At 38.5% G+C, this 13224-nt stretch overlaps 1 protein-coding gene across 7 annotated transcripts in view; it reads right to left on the bottom strand.

The window, feature by feature from the left end:
• Nucleotides 1-13224, bottom strand: part of RABGAP1L (RAB GTPase activating protein 1 like) — a 737000-nt gene that overhangs the window by 125308 nt on the left and 598468 nt on the right. The gene's annotated exons all lie outside the window — the stretch shown is intronic.

The following is a 13224-nucleotide window of genomic DNA, read 5'->3' as shown; positions in this document are numbered from 1 at the left end:
GCTCACTACACACTGCCTATTTGCACTACTACCCCAAAGCCACAGAGATCCAAATTACTGACAGCAAATTGTGGTATGCTGCTGCTGGATTTGCCATGGGCAGCCCACAATATGACATTCATTAACATTCTTAGAGTTTCAGGCTCAGAAGTTTGTTTCTCTTTTGTGGCCACCACATCATTGTTGATTATCAACATATTTCTGACACATCCTTTATCAGGTGGAGGGTTCAGATGGAAAACTAACTTTTTATATTTAGTCTCTGAGAAGCATTATCCATAGGGTAAACAGGCCAAAGGGAAACCCCAAATGTAGGAAAAAGCCAAGTATGACTTTAGGGCAATCTCTAATCATTCTTCCCTTCCTTCAGCAAAGTTAAGAGTCTCTTTGAAAATAATCTACCACAGCCAGGTTTGGGCTCTGGAGCAAAGCTAGCCTTTGAGTTGAGACCTGGGAGTGTGCTACTTATGAGTTACACACAATTCTGAAATCTGAGCCCACCAGAGATTTCTTTTAAATCAGTATCTATAAAGATACAGAGGCGTCTGAACTTCTATATAGAGAAGATAAAGCTCAGTATATGTATTTGATTAGATAAAAATATTCCTGGACTTTAATAAAAATGCCTGCTCTCTTTTTCAAACAGCATACCTTACCATGATTCAGATACCAGTAATAAAACCATTTTATATATTTTATATATTTTGGCACAGAATATAATTATTGCTGCTGTAAATGTCTCAATCCACTACAGAATTAGTAATACAGTTATGTTCCTTTTGGAAACCTTTCCTTAAAAAAAAAAAAAAATTAACTTCATTCCATAGATAAGTAACTGCTAATGAGGACTAGTATTCTTTAAAGAAATATGATTATCAAGGCAAAATAGAAACCCTTTGTTCTGTCTGCTAGTCATACACTCTAGAATCATCAACATCAGTTGCTAAAATTTTTCCGTGTAGGTTTCACATCTACCTTAGATAAATCTTTTTATAACATATTGCTCAGTGGGTTTTTGTTTATTTCCTGACTTCAACAGGTTTAAAATGAGCCCCTAGAATTGTCCAGGAAAAGAAAATTGGACAATGTTAACTCACCAAAAGAAAATGCATCAAAACTCAGTATCAGAGATTGATATGTGATATTGTACCTGCTGGTGCTGCTATATAGTTGGGCTTGTGACACTGACTTGCTTGCAACTCTCCTGTGCTTTTCTATTCAGAATTTGAAGTGATAGAGGACCACAGAAGCAATTCTCCACATTCTGGAATCTTCCTATGCCCTCTAAAGATCTAACAGATAAATACACTTCTTTTCCGTAGTTCTCAGAGTTAACATTTCCAGGTAAGAGTTTACAAAGGTGCAGTCAATTAAATAAAAATTAAATATTTGATTCTCATATCACTAAACTCAAATACTTAATTGAAAGATAAGTTCTAGTGTCTGACAAATTTAAGGCAAACTTTCTTTATTTGGTCTTGGATAAAACTGGCATTGGAACAAAACTGGAACAACTCAAGTTAAAGTAGGGACACCTGGGTGGCTCAGTGGTTGATCATCTGCCTTCGGCTCAGGGCATGATTCCAGGGCCTAGGGATTGAGTCCCGCACTGGGCTCCCCAAGGGGAGCCTGCTTCTCCCTCTGCCTATGTCTCTGTCTCTCTGTGTGTCTCTCATGAATAAATAAAACTAAAATCATTTAAAAAAAAGAAAAACAAAAGTAGTCAAAGAATTATAGTGTCATTTTGGTGTGCTATCATGATAAAAAAAATTGTTCAGATGACAAATTTAAAAATAGATCACATAAACCCACAAAGTTTTAGAAACGTAGGAGTTAATTTGCTAAGGCATCCAAAGGAAAAAGTAATTCAACTTCTTCACTCAAAACAGAAAAGACTGTTTAAAACAAAATGCCAAAAAAAAAAAAAATATTTCAGTACTATAATTTGAACAAGAAAAAAAAAGACAGGTATAAAAAATGTATTCTCTCATTAAGGTAATAAAATTGGACTTTTACACAATTGGTAAAAATACAGTGAAGACTTTTGTACTTAATGAGAAACCTGCAGCCCCTGATTAGACACATGGAGCCCCTTTGCCACTGGCTCCAAGGCTGATTTGCACCATCCCAGCACACCCAGACTGTAGAGAAGATGGCTTCCATAAAGCCCCATGTGTATGGAAGATTGATTGATTGATTGATTTTTGTAAGTAGGCTCCATGCTCAAAGTAGGGCTTGAACTCACAACATTGTGGTCAAGAGTTGCATGTTCTACCAACTGAGCCACCCAGCCCTGTATGGAGGCTTTATTTTTTATTTATTTATTTATTTTTTTTGTATGGAGGCTTTAAAATGTAATTTTACTGTTAGTTTTCTGTTGCTGTATAACAAATTTTCATAAACTTAATGGCTGCAAGCAACACCCATCGTTGCACTCAGGACACAACTGCAGTCAGGAGTCCAGGTAGGCCTCGCTAGTTTGCTCAGGCTCTCACAGGCTGAAATCAAGATGCCTGGGAGGCGGTCTGGGCTCTTATCCAAAGGCTCTGGGGAAAAACCAGCTTTCTGGCTGTTGGCAGGAGGTAGTTCCTTGCAGTTGTGGGAATGAAGTCCTGTTTCCTTTCCAGCTGCCACCTGGGGCTGCCCTCAGCTCCTCAGAACCAACTGCATTCCTTCCCCTGTGATCCCTTCCATCTTCATCACAACTGCACATGAATACCTTCTCATCCTTCCTATTTCCTCAACTGCTTTCTGCCAGCAGCCATAAAAAGCTCTCTGCTTTTAAGGCCCATATGATTAGGTCAGGCTCACTCAGATAATCCAGATAATCTCCCTATTTTAAGGTCAACTATGATATAGAACATAACTTATTCAAAGAAGTCAGATCTCATCAAATTCACAGGTTCTAGGATTAGGGTGGGACATCTGTAAGGGGGCCATTTAAACATTTTTGCCTACCAAAAAAATGAAAGTAAACAAAACAAGACAACAAAAGCTAGATGGCTTTATGAACTTATCCAAATGTGCAACAAAGATATTCTAAATTTTTCACACTTAGATAAGCAATATATGCATATGGCATAAAAGAGAATGACATGAAAGATAAATAGTAAAAAGTAAGACTTGCTTCTAATACTGTCCCTTAGCCCCAGCTCCATTCCCTAGGAACAACTGTTTACTAGTTTATGTCTCTTTTCAGAGATATCCATATTTATTAAAGCACATATATTTGGGGAGATTGATATTATTTGACCTGAAAAACTGATAGAAGTCCCCTGTTAAATCACCTGGGCCTTGCCCAGGAGGGGTTGGGGTGGACAGTGCTATTCTGTGATAGTTTAGATTTTCTAATTATCTGAGATCAGTATTGATCATTTCTATTTTCCTTGAAAATCATCCTTTCTTCCTGGCTTTCAAATTAATTTGCACAGGATTGAGCAAAAGAGTTTATGATTCTCTTATTCTTTTCTGTTTTATCATCTCCCCATGATCATTTCTCATTTACGCTCTCTTCCCTACTCTTTAATTTTATTAGGTTAGCTAAAGATTTATCTTTTTTTTTTTTTTTTTAAAGAACCAGGTCTTTTATTTATCTGATCGATTTTCCTTTTCCTAGGCTCATTAATTTTTAGCTTTATTTTTATCTTCTGGTGTTTGAGGTTTGTTTTGTTGATCATTTTTCTAACTTTTTGAGTTAGATATTTAATTGAGTCAGTTTCTTTCTTCAGTAAGAGAGGTGCTTCTGAATTCTGCTTCAGCTCCGTCCCATAGAATCCAATAGGAAGTGTTTTCATTGTGCTTTTTCCCCTAGATTTTCCATAACTTCTTTGGTTTCCTCTAGCTCTTTAAATAACAAATTTTATTTTATTTTTATTTTTTATTTTTAAAGATTTTGTTTATTTATTCATGACAGACAGAGAGAGGCAGAGAGACTCAGGCAGAGGGAGAAGCAGGCTCCATGCAGGGAGCCCGACGCAGGACTCGATCTCAGGCCTCCAGGATCAGGCCCTGGGCCAAAGGCAGGTGCTAACCTGCTGAGCCATACTGGCATCCCTAAATAAGAAATTTTAAATGCGCAAATTAGAAGTTAAAAAATAATTTCCTTCATTTTTAGTCTAATTGCAAAAAGATGAGAGAATGCTACATATGTATTCCTTTCAACTTTTGAAATTCATTTTATTTCCTTTACAGTCAATTTCTGTGAATGTTTTGTTCAGCATTTAAAAAGGTCTATTAGCTTTCAGAATACAAAGTGACAAATACCAAACAATTGCTCCAGTTATTATTTATTTGGGTGTTCTTTTTCTTATTTCTTGTCTACCTCATCTCCTGAACTAAGAGATGTGAATTAATGTTCCCTATGTCGTGTAACTATTTCTCTTCATATTTCCTGCAGTTTTTGCTTTATAGATGGTAGTGGTATATTGCTATTATGAATCATCCTTCTTTGCCTTATTTAAAGCTTTTTCTTCCAATTCAATCATATCTTATATTAAAGATGCAATCCTATCTTATTGTGTTTTCCCAGTAAGCTTTTGCCCATGTTTTCAATCTTGTCTGTGTGATTCTCCATTCAGCCCATTACCCTGTTTCCTCTTTCTGCCTAATCAGGGCCAAGGAAGCTCTTGCTGCCAGCCCACACACCCATTTCCATTAGTCGAAACTGGACCTTATTGGTTTGTCTGAGACCTGTAGCTGTGGATATCTTTCTTCGACTGCATTTGTCTCTTTCTCATTGCACACTGTGGTTTGGGGTTGCCTGTCTCCCTAGTTTCTTTAAAAATGGGGTTCATGTTTCTACTTTTTGTTCTCCTAGGGCAGTTGGATGATTTGTCAGAGAGAAGGGAGAGAACGCCACCATATATGCTCTGCCATTTTATTTTTATTGTATTTTATTAAGATTTTTATTTATTCATGAAAGAGAGAGAGAGAGGCAGAAACATAAGAAGAGGGAGAAGCAGGCTCCATGCAGGGAGCCCAAGGTGGGATTCGATCCCGGGACTCCAGGATCACGCACTGGGCTGAAGGCAGCGCTAAACTGCTGAGCCACCCAGGCGTCCCATATGCTCCACCAATTTAAAACTAGAATCTAGAATTTGTTTTTGTCAGTTCTCCTCCAATACCCATTCCCTACCCTCATGCTCTCTGGCCAAAGCCTATGCTGTACTATACCCTGTAGATGTTCCCGATAACCGTTTGTTTTGGTCCTTAGTACCCTGAGGGAGGAAGGCAGTTTCTTATCTGGCTCTCTGAAATTTGCTCATGTAGTTTCTAGGCTATTTTTGCACTGTCTATATCTACCTCCCCCAGAAGCTTCTGGAAGTCCTACTTTTGTCTCTGACTCATGTCTCTCTCTTCAGTTTACAGTTTAGTCTTCCTAAAAGTCTTTATTTTTTTTTTTTACCAGCCAATTCAAAGCTGATACTAAACAAAACAAACTAATGGCTGGGCCACATAATATTATCAATTTAGCATTCTACCTACTTATAGTGCAAAGCCCCTTCCTGGGCAATGGTGAGGCATACCAGATGAATGCGTGCAGAATTCATAATTTAGCATAGACAAAAGAAAAAATAGTGTTCTTGTGCTTTATTTTCTAAATGCTAGTTTCCTCAAATGTCATGTTATATCATCAGCATTCTCCCTCTTTCTCTGGGTCCTCCCTGTATCACATCAGCTTTCTTAAACAATTAAAGGTAAACTGCCTTTCCTGTTCAAAGCCTGTACACTCTTGCTATGGGCATAAAGCTGCTACTGTTCATCAGTCCTTGCCTCGGCTACAGCCCAAACAGTAAGAGTTGAACTCATAGGTCAGTTGCATAAATTAGGATCCTTTCTACAAAGAACAGAGATTCACTCAGGTTATTTCCAGTAACTGTGTGTGGTTGTGTGTGTGGAAAGAGGAGAATCAGAGGGGGCATTATTATAGGCTTTACAAGGTATGCCATGTAGGTAGGCCTGAGGGTAATCCATGGAAAGCAGCTTAACTAGGCCTCATGCGAAGTACAGGAACATAGGCTGAGAATTTCAAGTTGCGATTTCAAGTTGTCCAGGATTAGACAGATGTGTAAAAATCTGGTTAGTTCATTATGCCTTTGGCAGCACTAATTTGTTGATCATCCTCTTCCTCTGCAGATATGAAGTAAAATCTCTGCAGCCCCACGCACACTTTTTGAAAATATCATGACTTAGCTCTTCCTTATTTATCACTCTTGCTTACTCATGGCTTCTAGTGACTCATGTCATCTTTGTCTACTTTTTCTTCTGGCCAAGTATTTGACTTCTGTTCCTATCAAATAATTCTCTCTAGCTCAAATTTAAAATTTCCTAAAAGAGAGGATCCGATCAGTCCACTATGTCACCATGATGAAATGGATATATAAAGTACTTGTACCAGGTCATTTAATGGGTCAGACTCCCAAAAGCCTGATTGCTTTAGGTCAAATGCAGATGATAAGGTCAAGCAATACAGAACACGGCCACCTAGAATTGTGCCTTGAGGTGATCCTCAGGAAGGTGCTATAGGTAGATCCCTTAGAAAAAAAGACTCTGGATATACAGTCCTAGATTTGGCCAGACTAGTACACTGGTTAAGTTTCTTTCTTTCTTTATTTTTTTAGATTATTTATTTATTTATGCATTAGAGACACACAGAGAGAGGCAGAGACACAGGCAGAGGGAGAAGCAGGCTCCCTTAGGGAGTCTGACGTGGGACTCGATCCCTGAACTCCAGGATCAGGCCTTGAGCTGAAAGCAGAGCCTAATCGCGGAGCCATCCAGGCATCCCAGGTTTCTTCATTTCTGATGGCCAAACATTATGCATTCTATCCCAGGTTCTCAGTAACTTCCAAGATAGATATGCTTATTTTATTGCATTACAAGCTTTTCCTGTATATTTAAATGTAATCACTACCAAGATAAAAGTCCATATGCTATGCCACCAGAGGCAATTTTAGTCTAGCCAGCTACAAATTCCTTGCAAAAAGTTATATCAAATAGCACCTACTGCTAGTTTACCAAGGGGTCAAATGACTGATATAACTACTTCTATAAAGGAACCATCTATTCACCATGGTTGGGCAATGGTGTGCGTAGAAGATATTGGGTCTTAATTATAATTACACTTCTGCCACCTAAGGCCACATAGACAAAAAGCTTTTTTAATTTAACCTATGACACTTTAGAACTGAATTTCACTTTGCTTATCACAATCCCTGTGAGAATAAATTTTACTATCATCTTATAAATTGGAAGAGAAAATAATTCTATAAGCCAACAGTATCACATTTTAGATTAGAGGTACACCAGATTCAGAGAATAAACTGCTATGGCTTTAAAATTTCAACAGCACAGTTGTAAACATCAGCGTGGCCTAGCACCTGAACTGAGACAATAAATGCCTGATTAGGTCCAGACATCTGTTTGCCCTAGCCTAGCCATATGCCACTGGATTTAAGAGGAGGCAGTCATCCACAGAGCCAGAATGTATTCCTTTAAAGCTCGTGCAGGGAGAGGGTGGTCTGTCCAAACTGTTCCTGTGTGTGTGCAATTTGCTCAATTACTGCAAAATTATAAACTCTACCAATCACAAGAATAATCTAATAGTTTTGTTTAGGGTATACAACTGAAGATATATTCATCAAACCAAGAGGATATAAATTTAGATAAATTCTTTAAACAACAAACATTATCATAATAATGTTTTTCATAAAAATACTTTCAAGTGCAGATAATGATCTATATCTTAAAGGCACATTACTGGGGATCCCTGGGTGCCTCAGCGATTTAGCACCTGCCTTTGGCCTGGGGCATGGTCCCGGAGTCCCGCAATGGAGTCCCGCATCAGGCTCCCTGTATGGATGTATGGAGCCTGCTTCTCCCTCAGCCTGTGTCTCTGCCTCTCTCTCTCCCTCTCTCTGTGTCTCTCATGAATGGATAAATAAAATCTTTTTTTTTTTTTTTTTTTATTCATTTATGATAGTCACAGAGAGATAGAGAGAGAGGCAGAGACACAGGCAGAGGGAGAAGCAGTCTCCATGCACCAGGAGCCCGACGTGGAACTCGATCCCGGGTCTCCAGGATCGCGCCCTGGGCCAAAGGCAGGCGCCAAACCACTGCGCCACCCAGGGATCCCCTAAAATCTTTTTTTTTTAAAGGCACATTACTGATGGTGATGAAAAGAAAGAATACAGAAGATGCATACTACAAGGAACACTTTTCACATCAGTCAGACACATATCATACTACTTTAAGCAATCATTTGGTTTTCAATCAAGAAGTTCTAAGCACTAACAGCACCAATGTACCAGATATTCACTATAGGGAAGTGAATTTACCTTCTACCTTCCCTCAAAGTAAGGAATCATGAAGGTCCAGCATGGCAAACAGACTGAGAAGTAAGTAATAAGAAAACAGCATAAGAATCTCTCTCTCTTTCTCTCTAAGATTTTATTTGACAGAGAGAGAGCATAAGCAGAGGGAATGGCAGGCAGAAGAAGAGGGAGAAGCAGGCTCCCTGCTCAGCAGCTCGATCTCAGGTCTCTGGGATCATGACCTGAGCTGAAGGCAGATGCTTAACTGACTGAGCCACCCAGGTGCCCCAAAAGAGTATCTATGATTAACTAATCTATTGGTCAAAGATTCCAACAGGTATGTTTTGTTTATGTCTTATCAGAGATGGGCATTTTTTTTAAAAAAAGATTTTATTTATTTATTCATGAGAGACACAGAGAGAGGCAGAGATATAGGCAGAGGGAGAAGTAGACTTCCTGCAGGAAGCCTGATGTAGGACTGGATCCCAGGACCTGGGATCATGGCCTGAGCCAAAGGCAGATGCTCAATCACTGAGCCACCCCAGGTGCCCCAGAGATAAGCACTTCTGACACATTTTGCATCTCTCACAAAACTGTTTATCATGAGAGATCCCCCGACATCTATTATCAGATCCATAAAAAATAAGAAATATTTCTCAGTTTTAATGTTATGGTTAGTTTCATCCCAGGGTGTAAGTTTGATTATATATAAACATTAAATTAGGCAAGGAAGAGAATGGTGATCAAAGTCTTCACCGACTTGCTTTGCAATGAAGATGCCATTAGCAGATGGAAAGAAGCAGCTTGCAGGAGGAGTGTGAATCTTTGAAATGACTGGGCCAGAGAGAAGGGGAGTGATGGTTATCTCACACAGAGAATACAAAGCAATTATATCCTTGAAATCCTCTCTCCTACTTCAAGCATCTTCAACCCCCTTCACTCCTTTACAAACCTACAAACACCCTAATCTATTCAAATTGCCTGGTCATTTATGGCAGCAAACATACATGTAAGAAAAATGAGAAATGAATGTGAATCAAATTAGGTTCTTGGTATTACCTTGAAAGAAGATCAACATCTTCTTTTAATGTGATGTGAGCTGCTGAAATAGTTAAATCACAGTATCTTGGTAATTTAAAATAACAGAAGTTCATTTTTTGATCACGCAAAGTTCAGGTAGCAGGAGGGTGGGGTTGGGGCTTTCTTTAATATGTAATCATTTAGGAACTCTGAGGGAGATTTTATTATCTTCAACATGTGGTTTCCATGGTCCCTTTGGATGCCAGTATTCAGTTGGCACAAGGGGTAGAGAGAGCAGGGAGGCTATAGGGGAGATTTCTCTTTAAATAGCTAGACCAAAGGAAGAAACATACATCACTTTTACTCTCCTTCCTTTGCCTAGACACAGCTACGTAGCTACATCTAATTGCAGAGGAAGCTGGGAAATGTAGTCCAAGCTGTATCAGCAGAAAGAAAGGAAAACTGGTTTGGTGAACAATAATCCAATCTCTGCTAGTGTCTTTTCCAGATTATTATATTTCATCTGCAAATACACCCAGCTTTTGCATCCTAGGGATGTGAATTTAAATGGTGTATTTATTACAATGAAATTCTACTACTTAACAAGTTTCCCTCCTGATGAAACTTACCATTAAAATGAATTGCTTGTAAAAGGTAAATTTTCATTATAAATTCAACTATACAAAGATATTTTAAAGTCTCTTCATTTATATCAAATAGTGGTACTGCCTCTACTTGGATTTCTTATTTGTCAAACTGAATATTTCCAAAACTCTATATTCCTGAAACCAAATATGTGATCTTCCCCCTCAATCTTTACTCTGGAAATGTCTTTGTCATTTTAGAAAAAGACCTCTGGACAGCCAATTATTCAGGCCAGATCCTGGGAAATAACCCTTTTGAGCTTCCTCCCAAATCTCCATCCAATTTATCAACAGGTTTTACTTTCAAAGTAGATCTTGGATTCCTTATTTTCTTTCAATTTCCCCTAATCCAAGTCAATCCACTTGTCACCTGGATTACTGCCGTAGTTTAATCTCTACCTCTACCTTTAAAGCAGCTCCCTACTTATACATTTTCTTAATCTGTTCTTTCTCACATAAGTCCAATAATCTTTTGAAAATCCTTCAAAAGATTTTTATGGTACTCACAATAAAACCCCAAAGAAAGGCTTTGAGGCCCTGCAAGAATCTGGTCCCTGGCTTCATCTCCAACCTCATTTGGAGCAAATACATGCCAGCATGTACTTTGCTCAATCTATACCAGCCTTTCAGTTCCCTGAAAAGGGCAAATGCCTTTCTGCCTAAGAGCTTTAGCACTAGTATTTCCCCTGCCCAGGAAAAAACAAACAAACAAACAAACACAAAAAAATAACACAAAAACCAAAAACCAAAAAACTTTTTTTAAACCATAATGTATATTTTCTTTTTATCATGAAATAGATTTTCATATAAAAGAATACATTGATGCATCTGACTCCCATTTAGTCAAGCACCAAGGCCAAGACAGGCAATTAACCCAACTCTTTCACTCTGGAAAGAAGAGGTATAGGGAGAGGATGATGGGTTTTCCCCCTAGTCCCCCTATCAACAGAGAAGCTTTTGTCTTCTGCATGAGGCCTATTAAAGCCCAGTATCTAGGCTGCCAGGGATTGGCAAATGCCTAAAGAACAAAATATAAGTTTAGAATTTGCTATTATCTGAAGATTCCAGTTTTCACATAAATTTCTGGTTCCTAAAGTTTTTTCTTATTTTTCCATTAACTCAGCTACACATTAAAAATATATATTTGAATTATTTTATCCAGAAGTTTTAGATGTTCTGTATCAGAAGGGTTTTTTTTTTTTAAGATTTATTTATTTATTCATGATAGACACAGAGAGAGAAGGAGAGGCAGAGACACAGGCAGAGGGAGAAGCAGGCTCCATGCAGGGAGCCTGATGTGGTACTCGATCCCCAAATGGCGGGATCATGCCCTGAGCCAAAGTCAGACGCTCAACCGCTGAGCCACCCAGGCATCCCTATAATTAATTTATATATATATGTGCATGTGTAGTAGATTGTTAGAGGACTGGTTCCCAATCAATTATGTTCTCTGGTATCCACTTTCCCTGGGTAGTCTCCTCTAACATTGACTCTCCATGTGATTTGTTTCAGTCAACATAACCTGACAAATATGACACAAACAGAAGTTTCATTTATGCTTGTGCATAATACCGTGAAGAAGCCAATGAGAAAACATATGGAAAGAGAGATCCTACCGTTAGCTGTCCCACCTGCTGAATGCTTTCACATTAATGAATCCAGAGATAACAGTAGAAGAAACACCTAGCAAACTCACAGAATCATGAGAAGTCTTGTTATAAAACAGTAAGTTTTGGGATTGTCTGTTACACAGCAATAGATAAATGACACAGTGTGTAAGTATAAATATGCAGATCAACTATTGACATTCCTTGGATTTAGTTTATGAAGAATAAAATAAAATTGGTAATTATGAAACACATGAAGAAAATACAAAATATGATTACAATTTCATACATAAATAAGGAACAGACTTTGCCATTTGAGATCAATATTAGCAGTCTTGATTATAAACTATTAATTTGACATTTTTCCCTGTTTAAAAAGGCTGTGGCATACACATATTAGCCTCAGTTCTTTCAATAGTTACTTTTTATTATAGACAACTAATAAATTAATGCAAATGAGACTAGACGAAACTCAAAAAAAATTTATTTTTTCCTTTAAAAAAAAGATTACTTATTTGAGAGAGCAAGAGATTGTTCCTGCATTGAGCAGGAGGGGTAGAGGCAGAGGGAGAGAGAATGTTAAGCAGACTCCATGCTGAGTGCAGAGCTCAACATGGGGCTCAATCTCATGACCCTAAGATTATGATCTGAGTCAAAACCAAGAGTCAGATGCCCAACCAACTGTACCACCCAGGTGCTCCAAAACCTTTAGTATTCTAAAAATCATTTAATTATGATCTGGAAAATCTAATAGTTGAAGATATGAGAGGGCACCTGGTTACCAGAGCATCAAAGAAAAAAACTGACCTTCTATCCAACTCTTAAAGGTCTACAAGGGTAGAAGATTCACAAAGTCATATTTCATGATTCCTGTGGTTTATACAGTATGATAAACACCTTCTGAAAAAAAAGATTTTATTTAGAGACAGAGACAAAGTACAAGCAGGGGTAGGGGCAGAGGGAGAAGGAAAATCTCAAGCAGACTCCATGCAGAGCATGGAGTCCATGTGGAGCTCTATCTCATGACCTCGAGATCCTGACCTGAGCTGAAATCAAGAGTCAGATGCTTAACCTACTGAGCCACCCAGGTGCCCCAGACACACACCTACCTACCTACCTTCCTTCCTTCCTTCCTTCCTTTTTAAGATTTCATTTATTTGAGAGAGAGAGAGAGAGGAGAGAGGAAGGGCAGAGGGAGTGGGACAAGCAGACTCCTGCACTGAGAGTGGGGCTCAATGTAGGGCTCTATCCCATGACTCTGAGATCATGACCTGAGCTGGAACCAAGAGTCCGATGCTCAACCAACTAAGCTATATCCAGGAACCCTCAGACACCTTTCTTAAAAGCAAAATTCAGACCAATAAACTCAGCTATTTCATTTTTCTGTAGGAAGAAACCTGGAATACTATTCAGTGTAATAAATGAGAATTTTTCTGTTTATTTCCAGTATTTTCAAAGAAGATTTAAAGACCAATATTCTTCATCCTAAATGAACAGGATTTGCTAACTAAATAAATATTTAACAAGGGACTTCTTTGACTCAGCTAGGCCTTCTTTGATCCTAGCATAGGCTAGGCATTGGATCAGACATAAGGCATCTAGAGAAGAGCAAGGTAGAGTCAAGGCCTTGAGGATCTCACA

The sequence above is a fragment of the Vulpes lagopus genome, chromosome 1 (assembly GCF_018345385.1).
Source record: "Vulpes lagopus strain Blue_001 chromosome 1, ASM1834538v1, whole genome shotgun sequence".
Taxonomy (NCBI): domain Eukaryota; kingdom Metazoa; phylum Chordata; class Mammalia; order Carnivora; family Canidae; genus Vulpes; species Vulpes lagopus.
This window is presented reverse-complemented; position numbering and strand designations above follow the sequence as displayed.